The 13,585-nt window shown below is 30.6% G+C and overlaps 1 pseudogene across 1 annotated transcript; it reads right to left on the reverse strand.

The window, feature by feature from the left end:
• Positions 1–1,321: 1,321 nt before the first annotated feature.
• LOC111281076 (putative receptor-like protein kinase At1g80870 pseudogene) lies at positions 1,322–4,539 on the reverse strand (annotated as a pseudogene). Its single transcript, XR_016335074.1, has one exon. The product of XR_016335074.1 is annotated as a putative receptor-like protein kinase At1g80870 pseudogene (transcript).
• Positions 4,540–13,585: the final 9,046 nt, after the last annotated feature.

Raw genomic sequence — 13,585 nt, forward strand, 5'->3', positions numbered from 1 at the left:
AAATTTTAATTCATATAATTTTTGTATTTTTTTATATAATTTTCATATTTATGTTTTGTCACTTCTACTTTCAAAATCCTTTATTAGGCTAACGTGTAAAAGGCAGGGTGATAGAAATGAAACAGAAAGAGCTTATCTCTTATTCTATAACTTTATCTAATCCACAAAAGGACAATGATGAAGCACTTACCTTCACTGTTAACACTGTTATCATGTGTGTTTATTCTGACTGGTAGTCATGGTAGCCCCCCCTGGTTTCATGGCTTATATTGTTTTATAGTGATTAGCTTTAGCCCACGACCATAATTAGGAAAATGACTTGTGTGGTACCAAGCCAGCAAACAGAAACCAAAAGTTTAAAGCTGCACTCATCTTCCTCAAAGGAACTTAATAAGTTTAAAGCTGGTGCAAAAAACCAACATAAATTAAATACGGTATTGAAGAAGCAGAAACTTCCCATTAGTGCAACAAAAAATTTAACCCCAAAACTCAAGGGCAGTGCCTTTGTCCTTATTATAGTGGAGTTTGAATCTTTCATTAATCGTGTTCTATTATTGTGTTGCCAGCTGGACGTAATCTGTTAAAATTTTGTTATCTAGTGAAAAAAAAGTGGTGTTCAATGAAAATTAAACCATTACAGGTGAAAAAATGTCTAGCACCGAAATGCATTTTTGAAAAATATGCACCAAGGATAGCGAAAGCTGCTGAATCTAGCAGAGAAGAGAGGGACAGAACATTAGTAGCTTCCTGATAAACAAGACCCCATGCTTCCAGTTTTCAAACGATGCCACAGGGAGCAAAACAGGTTATGTATCCCTAACAAACAAAAGCATTGAACGTTCCAGATTCAGGTGCAAATACTTAATCTGGTATCAACTGAACCTCTCTTTCATGAGTGTGCCCAAGGGGCATACTATTCTCTTGGATAATGACACGAATTACTTTTTAACTGCAGTAAAATATTTAATGTAATATTTAAATTTAAAAAATTTTTAATATATACTTGAATTATAAATTTATTAATTAATGTGATACTGAAAGATTGTTTGTCATGTGTTATTATTTAGAACTAAACATGTTAGTGATTAATATTATATTAATTAATAAATTTATAAATATCATAGTAAATATTTTTAAAATTTAAGTTTTATATTAAAAATTTCACTATAATCCAAGGACAATTATGACATTAATCCTTACTACGTAATCAATCTACAATTAAATCAGAATCAGATTTCATAGCTGACCTAATCTAAAGCCGCAGAAGGGAGATGGTGAACATGAAAACTTACCGATATATTTTGTAGAAAAAGATACAAAATTTAGTAGAGAAGAAAGTGGATGACATTCATATAATGTACAATGTTTACATGATGCATATGGGAAACACTGATAGTATTACAGCTATTGGATAGAAATCGAACTTCACTTTAGCCATCAATATATGGATCAAGTTAGTAGAAAAGAAAGAGGAAATCATTCATTTAATATGCATGCAACATAATCATTATGGTTCACACCTTCAGTCCGCCTTCGAATCATCTCTCCTATGTTACACTCACCAGTCACTGAAACCCCAATTTGACAGCAAAGGCAGAAGCAAAACTGAAAGGATTAGCAAAAACTAGTCTGCATTGGCATTCTGTTTTCTCCTTGATCCGCTGTATAATTTAGAAGGTGGAGATGGAGAAAACTCAAATTGGGTTGCTGGGAGATCCATCTCCCCTTTCAAGATCCTTACAATCTCCCCAATATCTGGCCGCAACTCAGGCATTTTATGCAGGCAACTAAGTGCCAAATTTATGCACAAGCTTGCCTGCTCCTTATTGTACTCACCTTTCAATCTCTCATCCACCAGATCTAATATGTTTCCGGATTGAGCTAATTGCCTACACCAGCTTATTAAGTTTGCCTTTTCAAGCCTCATAGGTGAAGCAAGAACATGCAATGGCCTTCTACCAGACACAATCACAAGGATCAAAACTCCTAAACTGTAAATATCAGCTTTCTCCATCAAGTAGCCACACCCACCATACTCTGGCGCAACATAACACAAAGTCCCTCTCATGCTGGTTGTGCTGCTTAGCTCACGACTAAAATGATCCCCACTCCACATGTCACTTCCAATGGAATTGTTGTTTTTTCTCCTCCATCCCCTTCTAAAACTGAACTCTCCATTTGCATCACAGTCATCTTGATTTGGTTCCTCAAACTTCTTGCTCCTGTGAAAATAAAATCGCCTTCCCAGATCAAAATGCAGCATTTTATATCCTTTCTTCCACCTTGTCTTAAGCTGCTTCGGCCTACTGTCCTTCTTGCTTATCTCACCTAAATGCTCTTCTTTCCACCATTCTTGCATCTTCCTATGTCTCTTTTTCCCATTTTTCCCGCCTTTTGTTTCTTTATTCTCAAAACCCTTATCTAAAGCTTCAAATCCAACTCCTTGGATCTGGGGTTCATTAATATCTTCTAACTTATTCAACTGAGTTGAATTGTGGAACTCAATTTTCTCAGGAGTGGTCTTTTTATCATCATCCCAATCAGGATTTGATGGACATATCTGACTCCCAATCCACTCCATGACATAATCCTTACTACACAATTCACCACTCCCATCCTGCCTCCACCACCAATCCTTTCCCCATTGTTTCATACTCGCTGCCTCATCAGCACACAAAGTAGCCCTAGAATTCAACTCCTTACTATGATCAATACCACCAAACTCATCATCACAAGGCACAAACTTAGTGTTCCAATCGTCCCCACCAGTATCCGCACTAATAATCTCCTTCCCTTTTCCATTATTCCCAGCCTTACAATCACTCTCACTGGCTAAGTTAGCATTATAATTGAACGAATTTAAATTCAGAGCCGTAACATTGTAACATTTTTTACTGTTTTTTGTAGAAGAAGAAGCTTGTAAGGCAAGTGCGAAGTCTACCTCGGTGGTGTTACTCTCCACAGGAGTCCCAATTGCTGGAGTCTGTTCACCAGTGGTTCCACCCAAATTCCCAGATAACTCTTGGCTCTTCCATAGCTCTTGACTAAACAAATCCACCCCTAACTCACCCTCCACCTTGATTCTTGACAATCCAAAATCTGAAATCTTTGCTCTATAATCAGAATCAAGCAACACATTGCTAGGCTTAATATCTCCATGAATCACTGGCGGATCACAGCCAAAGTGAAGAAATTCGAGAGCTTTAGCAACATCAAGGATAACATCAAACCTTATTTGCCAATTCAACCTCAGATGACCATCTCCAAAAAGAGATTCTTGCAAGCTTTTATTTGGCATATACTCGTAAACAAGCAAACGCTTATTTTTTTCAACACAATACCCCAAAAGGGTAACCAAAAAAGGTGATCTTAACCCACCAAGAATCTGCAGCTCATTTTGAAACTCTCTGTCAGTTTGCAAAGAAAGAGCATCAAGCCTTTTGATGGCAAACAGTTTACCATCTCTGACAATGCCACGAAAGACGGTAGCTGAACCACCTTTACCTATGATATTTGCATCATCAAAATCATTGGTGGCATTCTTTAACTCTTTGTAGCAAAATCTTTGGAGCTTAAGAGGAGCACTAGAGTCAAAAGGAATGGTTCTAGCTCGGTTTGAAAGGGAGTTCCAAAGATGGTAAAGAAAGTAAATTATTGTAAAGAGAATAACTACTGAAGATGAGATAGTTAAGATGAAGAATATGACTCTTGTTTTGTTGATGAAACTTGGTCTTGGTAGGTTTGGACCAGCTGGTGGTAAAGGCCTTGAAGGCATGTTGTTTCAGTTTCTGGATATATCTAGTTTTCTTGGTTTGGTCATTAGATTTGGTGAAGTGAAGAAATAGTTCATCGCATTGCTCTCTGTATCCAATGCGAGGTTGCTTTACAGTTGGATGATGAGTAGAAAATCTGATAATGTTAGTGTTTGATGATTTTTTAATGGTTTTTTTTTTTTAATTTTTGAATAGTGATTAGTGAATGAGGATTATGAAAAGGAGGAAAGAGGGTCCCGAATGACCTTTTGAGTTTTAACCAATGGGGAGGTTTTATGTAGTTAAAGTCATACCTTAGGAAAAACAAATACAGAAATAAGAAATTGGAGGGAATGTGGGATTACAGTGATGATTTTAAGGTAAGTTTTTAAAAAGGGTTTTACCTGAACACATGAACTCAAGGAGAATTTAGCTAATCTCGTGTCTGTTCCCAACAGTTCAGTTTAAGTGTCTGATCTCAAACTCAAAGGTTCCATTTGACTTTTTGCAGTAGATTTAAGCAATGTAAGTCTTAGGAAGCAAGCAAATAGTGCTACTAATTTTCAACTGTTAATGATAGTTTATAAGGTAATTAGCATAAGCTTCAACATTTTGAATAATTTATTAACAGAGGATCAATTAAAAATTAAATCATTATGGTCGTTAATATCATTAGACAATTTGATTCTTGTCAACTAGTTGGTATAGCTTTGAAAGTTTTCTTTTATTGAGTCATTGAAATGTTGAAAAGATGAAATTGATTGGAACTTAATGAACACTTATTGTAGCTCATCTTTATGCTGTTCTAAGTAAATACGAAAATTTTTCTTTCACTCCTAAATTATGGTCTTAATTATAGAAAAAATCATTGCAACATCCTTCCAGTTAATGAATTCTGCAATCCCAACTAAATTTGATGAAGTGAGATATAGTACAGAGTTGAAATGCTACATATTGAAGTTAGAACAATCCTTCCATATAGTACAAATTGTTCTAACATTATTAATAGATAATGTGAAGATCTATATTCAACATATAAGATATTATTTGTTTTGATTCGAAAATTTAATAATTTTATTTAATTATCTTATAGAAGATATCTCATAAATATAGGTTTTAATTTTTACACAAATATTATAACGAATCTTCATAATATTCTAAAAAATTAGCACATTATATTCTATCTCTAATAAAAAAAAAAAGAAAAATGTAGAGCAACCCCTAACCTTTTTTTCTGCTACAAAACGGAGGATTAAGCTAAGATTGGTATTGCATATGATTGAGTAGATTCAATTCAATTCCAATGAGCCTTAACTAAAATTTTGATGATGTTGTAGAAAATTTTTAGTTCATTAGTTTCAAAGCAAATTTCAACACAATAAGTATCTCAATGAATATTGCTTACATGTGTAACTTTTAGAAGTGGCAAAAAAGAGTGTTAGTTATGAAACTAGCAAGATGTTATGTTGAAATGTCATTTTCCTATTATACTTGATAAATAAGGATACATAGTATGTTTCCATCAAGATGCAACCATTATAGCTATAATTTGAACCAACAAGTAACATGTGTCACCAAAGCTCATGATTAGATAAACAGAACACTGTTGTATTTTGCTGATAAAAGCATTTTGATTTTTTGGAATGATTGACTTTAATACTAGGATTTGGATTATGTTTTTCAAAAGTGATGAAAAGTCATCTTTTATGCTTGTTAATCATATCTTTTTATTGGACCATGCCTGTGTTTTTCCACTAAGAGATCTTGGTCAAATTAGCTACCCATTTCTCTCTACTTGATTAATTTCACCTTTTAAATTTTGGATTCTGATATTGCAGCATTTATTCTATATTTACATTTTTTTATTCCTCAATTATGAATTTGTATACATCTTCAAAATGTTTCTTCTTTCCTTTTAGCTATTGCAAAATATAGGAAATTTTAATTTAATTTATCCATTTGTTGGCTCACAGCTCACTAAAAGATTATAATATTTTCAATCAAAAAAGGACAATTAAAATTTTTATTGGAAAAAATTTGCTCATCTTTTTATTTATCAGTTTTAATGCCTAGTTTTAACTTCAGAATTCAATTTTTTTTTTAAACAATACCATTAAATTATTGGGCTATATGCACATGACTTGATCATCTAATTATTTTCTTGATTCAAAGCATTGAAGTTTCTTTGTGTTTTTCACTGAATTATTTTTGGAGTTAATTTGAAAAAAAAATTTTGATTTTAACTAAAAAATATTGTATTTAATATTAATATAGATATTGGATTTATAAGCCATAATGATATCTCCAAGGTATCAAAACTCAAAGTCACTCTACCAATGATAGGATATGTAAGAATTCATATATAAAAATAACTTTTTATATTGATAATCATATTTATTTCATTGATAATCATATAAAGCTAAAACTATTAGCCATTTGAATCAAGTTCAAAATTTTTTCTTGCACATGTGCTCTTTTGAAAGCACACACTAAAATTAAAAAAAATAAAAAAATTATTAATAACATATTTGATGAAATAGGTGATTTTCTCCCTATTACGGATACCATACTACCCCACTACTAAATCCCAAGTTCATGCATAATCCATTATTAGGAGATTCTCCACTTTGAACTTTAGATTGATGGAGGTTGGTCCATGTTGGGGCCATTAAAATGCTCTCACGGTCATTGGCCAGAGCAACCTCAAGTTGTAATGTACCATATTTTGTGATGTCGTTTTTGTTGTTTTTTTGTTCGTATTTGGTAGTATAGTATATCTTTTTCCTTAAGTGATGCCTAAAAATAAATTAAATTCTCTCTAGACTCAACACGCCGAACGAGGAAATGGCTGAATTTTCAAAAAGAAGCAGAAAAGGGGAAGGGAAAATTTGGAGCAAAAAATGGTTATGTAATGGGTGGAATGTTGCTATTGTGATAATGGTGTCTACTGCACGTTCAACTTCGCTTTTTTTTGTGCTTAGCTCTTAGCAAGTTGTAAATAGACGCAATAATAATATATTTATATTATTTTTATTTAAAAATTATATATTATAATTTATATTGTTATTAAAAATATAAAAAATATATTTTTTGTATTTATAAATTTATTTATATTTATTTATTAAATTTTAAGTTGTATTATTATAATATTTTTATATTATATTATTGTATTATATTTTAAATTGTGAAATCTAATTGTGAAACCCAAGACATGGATCGTGGATGGTGCTTGTAAAGTCTTATTTTACCAACTGGGTGAAGGTGGTGGGTGGGATTTTAAACAGGAAAAAGGAAAAGAAAAAAAAAAGGTCAGGCACGTTTGAGAATGAGGCTTTGGATACTTTTTTTGCGTTTTCCTTTCTCAAGTCATAAGCCATTAACGTCTTTGAATTTACTTCCTTTACTTTAGAAGTTGTGGGCTTTGTGGTTTCACTTCATTTCACTTCTTTTCTCTTTTTTTTTTTTTTTTTTTTTTTGTCGCCAAGTGTATTTTGAAAACATTATACACATGAATTTTTCACGGACATTGCCTGATATTTTTAGTATAGATTTTTTTTTTTTAACGACAGAAGCTACTCAATTTTCCTTCAAAATGGCATTCTACTTATTAAAATTTAAAGATTTTTAATTTGAAAGTGTTGTAATTCCAATTCTTGAAAATGATTGAATGGAATTAATAAGATGACTTAGAGTGGCTTCTATTCATGTAACTTGAGACCAAATCTATGGAGTTTTCTCTAATATTGAAATCTTTATTCCCTTATAGGGGCTGTTTTAAATTTATTTCTCTAGATGGAGTACTCTAAGCCACATCACTCCCACGTCATACAACTTCAAACATTAAAATCCTGACTCTGTTAACTTTTTTTTGCTCCATTTCCAGACGTCCTCCATAGCTTTTTCTCTTTCTTTTATCCTTTTTGTTTGTTCAACCCTAAACTCAAATGCTAAATCTGCAAATCTAACCTTTTTTCCATAACTCAAGTTAGCATGGGATCAATTTAAATACACCCAGCAAACACCTGTTCCTTTTCTCTTATTAATGTTTTTCTTTCGAGAATCAAAACAATAATTAAGAGTAAAGAGGCAGTGTTTAGCAGATAAGATTTTTTTTCTTTTGCCATAAAGCAGATGGAATGTTTTAATGATAGATTTTGAGAAATTTTGAACTCCATGGTGAAATATCAAGATTTCAAATTTCATAAAAATGTTTCAAAATTCATAAAAATGTTTGAAATTTAACCTTGACTGTTTAATTCTTAAAACATTATCCTATGTAATGCGAAATATATAAACCTATTTTTCAATTCTCCGTTTAGTTGTAGATAAAAACGTTGAGATTAGAAAAAAAAAAAAAAAAAAAGGATTATAAGTAGAATTTGAAGTTGGGTGCTCAAATTTGCATGACCTGGGCACCTACAATTTTATTGTCTTTAGTTTCTTGATTTGCAGATGAGATATGAAAGAGGAAAACAAATAACTATTTTTAAAAAATAAAAAATAAAAAAAACTGAGATGGTAAAGATTTTTTTTTTTTTCATGAAAAAGAAAAAAAAGAAAGAAGGATTAGATGATGAAGGATAGTAATTAGGACATGAATGTTAAAATCAAAAACTCAAAATACTCATAGTGAAATATAGTTAGATAAGTTAGGGATTATGTAGACAATGGCATGGCATTGATGTGGCTAAAATATTCTATTTAAAGAATAAATATTAAAAGTATTCCTATTAAGGAATAAAGATTTTGATTAACCCGTATATAAGAGAAAACTCCAAATCAACGAGTAACACAATTGATTGCGAATATTTCTCATGCAAAGCATTTTTGGGTGATTGAAATAGATGGAAGTTTGAAAAGAGAAAATTTTGAGTTTTAACACTCTTAATTAAAATTTTAAAAAATCATAATTCTTTACATACACATACACACACACTCTCTCTCTCTCACACACACACACACACACATATATGTCATAACATATAGATTCAAAAATCTATAGCTAGATTTAACAAATAGAGTCGTCCCAATTTTTTTTAACTAGGTGTGATTGGTCATCTAAGAAATTTACCCTTTTAAGATGATCTTAATCTAGATTAAGGGTCTCAAAAAAAATAGATTTTAGTCTACTAAGCAGAACATGATTCGAAAGTTTGGTTACATATGGAGAATATTATAGCACCCTCACATACCCATCCAAAAAATGATACCATTTTATTTTAAATTTATCTTAAGGTTTTGATTTTAATGGTCTTGAATTTTAATGTTGAATATTAGAAATGATTCTTAAGACCTCCATCAATCTAGTATAACTTTTGAAAATATTTTCTCATCTCAAGAGTATTCAAGAATCCTATTTGATTTCTTGAAAAGGCTCCATTATCAGAAAGATTTATTTTAGTTTTATTTTTTATTTTTGTTGAAAATATATTTAATTATTCCATCATTTGGGGCCAAATTAAAAAAAATCTTCTCTTTTTTAATTTCTAAATTTTTCACCATTTGAGCCTATTTAAAAATTTTTTTTTTTGTATTTTTTAGATAAAATAATATGACAATTATTTTTCTTGAAATTTCATTTAAATTCTTCCAACATTTGAGACAAATTTAAAGAAATTTCTCACCTAGAGATTTTTAAAAAATTTATCATTTGAAATTTCTAAGAATTTCATCTTTGGATAATTATCAAATATTTTCAACCAAATTTGAAAAATAATACAATTGCTTTTATTAAAATTTCATCTAAATATTTCACAATTCGGGACAAATTTAGAGAAATTTCTCACCTAGAGATTTCTTAAGAAATTTACCATTTGAAATTTCTAAAAATCTCATATTTAGGTAATTTGTATTTTTCCAAAATTTTATTAATTTATTAATTTTTGGTTTTTTATATTTTTGTTTGAAAATAAATATTAATTATTGTTATTGAAACTTTATCTAAATTATTTCACAATTTGGGACAAATTTAGACATAATTTCTCACCTAAGAAATTCTTTTAGAAATTTACCATTTGAAATTTCTAAAAATTCTATCATTGGATAATAATTATTTATTTTCAAAAAAATATTATTTTATATTTTTTTACTTCTCTAAAATTTAATCAAACACAATACTAAAATAAATTAAAAAATAAAATACTAAAAAAAAAAAAAGGCTCGGCTTGACTGCAAGAAGGATGGGTGGTTGAAGCAACTCAACTCGGTTGGAACTCAAGGTTGGGACACGGGTCGAAGAGCAGGTTGCGATCAGGTCGGGTTACCCGAATGAAAAACACACGGATCCTAGGGTTTATTAAGCTTCAAAACGACGTCGTCTCTAATGAGTATATAAGCCCAAATCTCGATTTTTCTTTAGAATTTTTCTTTTCCTTTGTCTCTCCTCATTTCTTTCTCTCTTTGTCTCTCTACAAACCTAAAATCCAATTGAATGTTTCATTAAAAACTGGCAAAAAGTGCTGAAAACTAGAAAATTCCATTGAAAAAGATGAATTTCATCATAAAATTAATCAGAATCTGAAAATTTTTCAAAATATTTTCAAAAAAAAATTTCTAAAAAATTCTAGGATTGATGTTAGCTCTTTAAACACTCTTATTTTTTTTTTGCTTTTACTTAATGTGTTTTTTCTGTATGCTTTTCTATGTATTTCAAGGTTGTATTTATAGAGAACAATCAATAGAGTTTCTGATCAACTAGGAATCCCCCTTCGATTGGATTTCCATATTATCAAAAAACCTAAGATTTATCCTGGAGAAATTAAAGCCAATTGCAATTATGTTAGTGCCTATACACGGGATAATTTTTTTCCCTTTTTTTTAGCTATTATCCCATTATTATCTTAATAAAAAAACTAAAGATAAATCAACTAAAAATGAAAATAAAAAATAAATAAACAATAGAAAAATCATAAATAAACATCAAAATAAAAATAAAATAAAAGCCCATAAATAAATAAAAAATAATAAACAGTCGGGCCTAACTACTTGGACCCCATTGAGCTAGGCCCAATGGGTTTAGGCCATGACCTTGTTGAACTAGGTCCAATGGACGTAGGTTTAGACCAATTAGAGTGTTTACAATTACCCCTCTTTGCGTATTTCTTGTGCAATAAGAATTATGCAAAGACATAGACACCCTGCATATGATCATACCAACACATTCATCTTTTTTTTGACCTTTTTTTTATTTTTTTTTTAAGTCAGACACTCAAACTTGTTGAATGACAAAATTTCCCTAAATAGAGGCTCATAACTTTGAAAAAAATAAAATACGGTTCCTTTAAATAGAGACTCACAACTTTAAAAAATAAAATACGGCTTCTTTAAACAATGGCTTAATGACTTTGAAAAATAAAAGGTTTCTCTAATCAGAGGCTCAACAACTTTGAAAAATAAAAAGCTCCTCTAAGCAGAGGCTCAACGACTTTGAAAAATAAAAAGCTCCTTTAAGTAGAAGCTCAGTGACTTCAAAAATAAAAGGCTTCTTTAAGCAGAGGCTCAACGAATTTGAAAAATAAAATAAGGCTCCTCTAAGTAAAGGCTCAACAACTTCAAAAAATAAAAAGCTCTTCTAAGCAGAGGCTCAATAACTTTGAAAAAAAAAAGGCCTAAAAGTATAGTGTCTAATCATGATGCAAAATTCTTAAGCTATTTTTAAAAATAATTATGGAGAAAACTTGGTCCAAGATTACTCTTTAGTATTGCTTGTCATACATGAATTGATGGGTAAACGGAGGTAGTAAATCACACTATTTCTTTATTAAATAGAGCCGTTGTTAATAAAAATTTAACAAATTAGGATGAATGCTTACTTGTATTGAATTTGCATACAATTAAAGTGTGCATAATGCTACTAAACACTTTTCATTTAAGGTGGTCTATGGATTCAATCCCATAACACCACTTGACTTAGCACCATTGTCGATTGAAAAAAGTGTATGTTTCGATGGTAAGAAAAAGGCTACGATGGTGAAAAAGATGTATGAGAGTGTTTGGTAGCAAATTGAGAAGAAAATTATTATTTATGATAAGGCTTCCAATAAAGGGAGAAACAAGTTCAATTCAGCCCAGGTGACTTAGTTTGGATCCACTTGCACAAGTTGAGGTTTTCAAATAAAAAAAAGTCAAAGCTCATGCCTAAAGTTAATGATCCTTTCAAGTTGATTACCAAGGTAAATGATAATGCATATAAGAATGTTTTGCTTAATAAGTATAATGTTTTTACTACAATTTAAGGGACTTATCACCATATTTGAAAGATAACAAGGATTTGGATTTTAAGACAAATCAATTTCAATTAGAAGAAGATAATGACACCCATGATGACTTGAAGGTTGATATAGACGACGGTGTTGATGGGCTGGGTTGAGACCTTATTGTGCCTACTCTTGGCCCAATTACTTTAGGGCTAAGATGCTACAAATAATCTTTATTTTGATGTTAAGGTAAAATGTAACTCACATGGACCTTTTGAATGAAAATAAGCCTAAGATGATCACTTTGATAAATTATGAAGGATTTTGAGCACATTTGGACCATTTCATCTAATTAGGCTTAATGCATGTATTGGGCCTTATTATGGGCTTGACGTGTGGATCCAACATAAATTTAGCACGTGCAATTATTTTAGTATAGTTAGGTAGATTATATTTGATTTTATTTGCTTTTATTTGGTTATGTTAGCTTTTTTATTTTTGGATAGATTTTGTAATCTCTCAGATTACCAAATCTAGTAAAATATCTTAAGAGTATCTTAAACATTTTCTCGTCTTGCTTTATGGTAATATCTTTTAAACTCTAGGGTTTATTATTGAGCCTTACTATATAAAGGCTAATAACTTGTAATAGTCTAGCCATTTAATGAATTATTGAGTGAGATTTCAAAATTGCATTCTCTCTTATTTTTATCAAAACAAACTCTTGTTTTATGGTAAATAACCTTAGATTTTTATCATTCTTCCTTTTTTCTTTTCTAAAAGTATGGCGAATCACCCTTGTTTTATTGGTTGTGGCATTTTAACTTATCAACAAGTTAAACTTAGTTTATCCTTTTTTTCTTTGTTTTTACTTACTCTTCTTATTGAAACTGAAACTTTACAGACTACCTATACTTTCATAATTGGGGTGCATCACATTCCTTACCATTACCTAGTAATCTAAGGGCATTACAAGCTAGTTGAAAACTGTCATATGTAATTCCATTGATTGCCCTCAATTTTTCATAACTCCAAGCCTTTTTTATAACATTAAGTAGTAATTTAAGAAAATCAAGTTCACTTAATGCTAAGTGAAGAAAAGTTATTCTTCCAATGGAATGCTAAACATGCTTTTTTGTCCAAATTTTGTTTGTAGGAAATTTTGAATAAGAAAGACATCTAGCATGCTTATACTTATTGTTTGTTTCCATCCATTCTATAAACATTGTTTCTTCTATTCCAAGTCTTTGTAAAATATCAACTAGGTTGTCATTATCATTGAATGACACCATTTATTGCTTTGGCAAATGTATACATAGTCTTTAAATAGATGGTTCTCGAGAGTAGATTGAAAAATCAAACAATATCCAGCAAGCTTCATGAATTGACAAATACTTCAGTCAAGATATTTCTTTATTTCATCAAGATGTTTTTGTAAGGAGTTCCCTAGTGTTGACAATTGAGCTAGTTAAACAATAACAACTCATACTTTATCAGGACTTTTTCTTGAACAAATACTTAATGGCTTTTGATTTGTTGCAAACCTCAACATTTACATGCCCTTGGTATTTTACTACCATATCAATATTGTGAGGCACAACCCACCTATCATCAACATTAATTTCATTTTTTATAGCA

This window comes from Durio zibethinus, chromosome 28, assembly GCF_047325235.1.
Source record: "Durio zibethinus cultivar Kanyao isolate XHJ-2024 chromosome 28, ASM4732523v1, whole genome shotgun sequence".
Taxonomy (NCBI): Eukaryota; Viridiplantae; Streptophyta; class Magnoliopsida; order Malvales; family Malvaceae; genus Durio; species Durio zibethinus.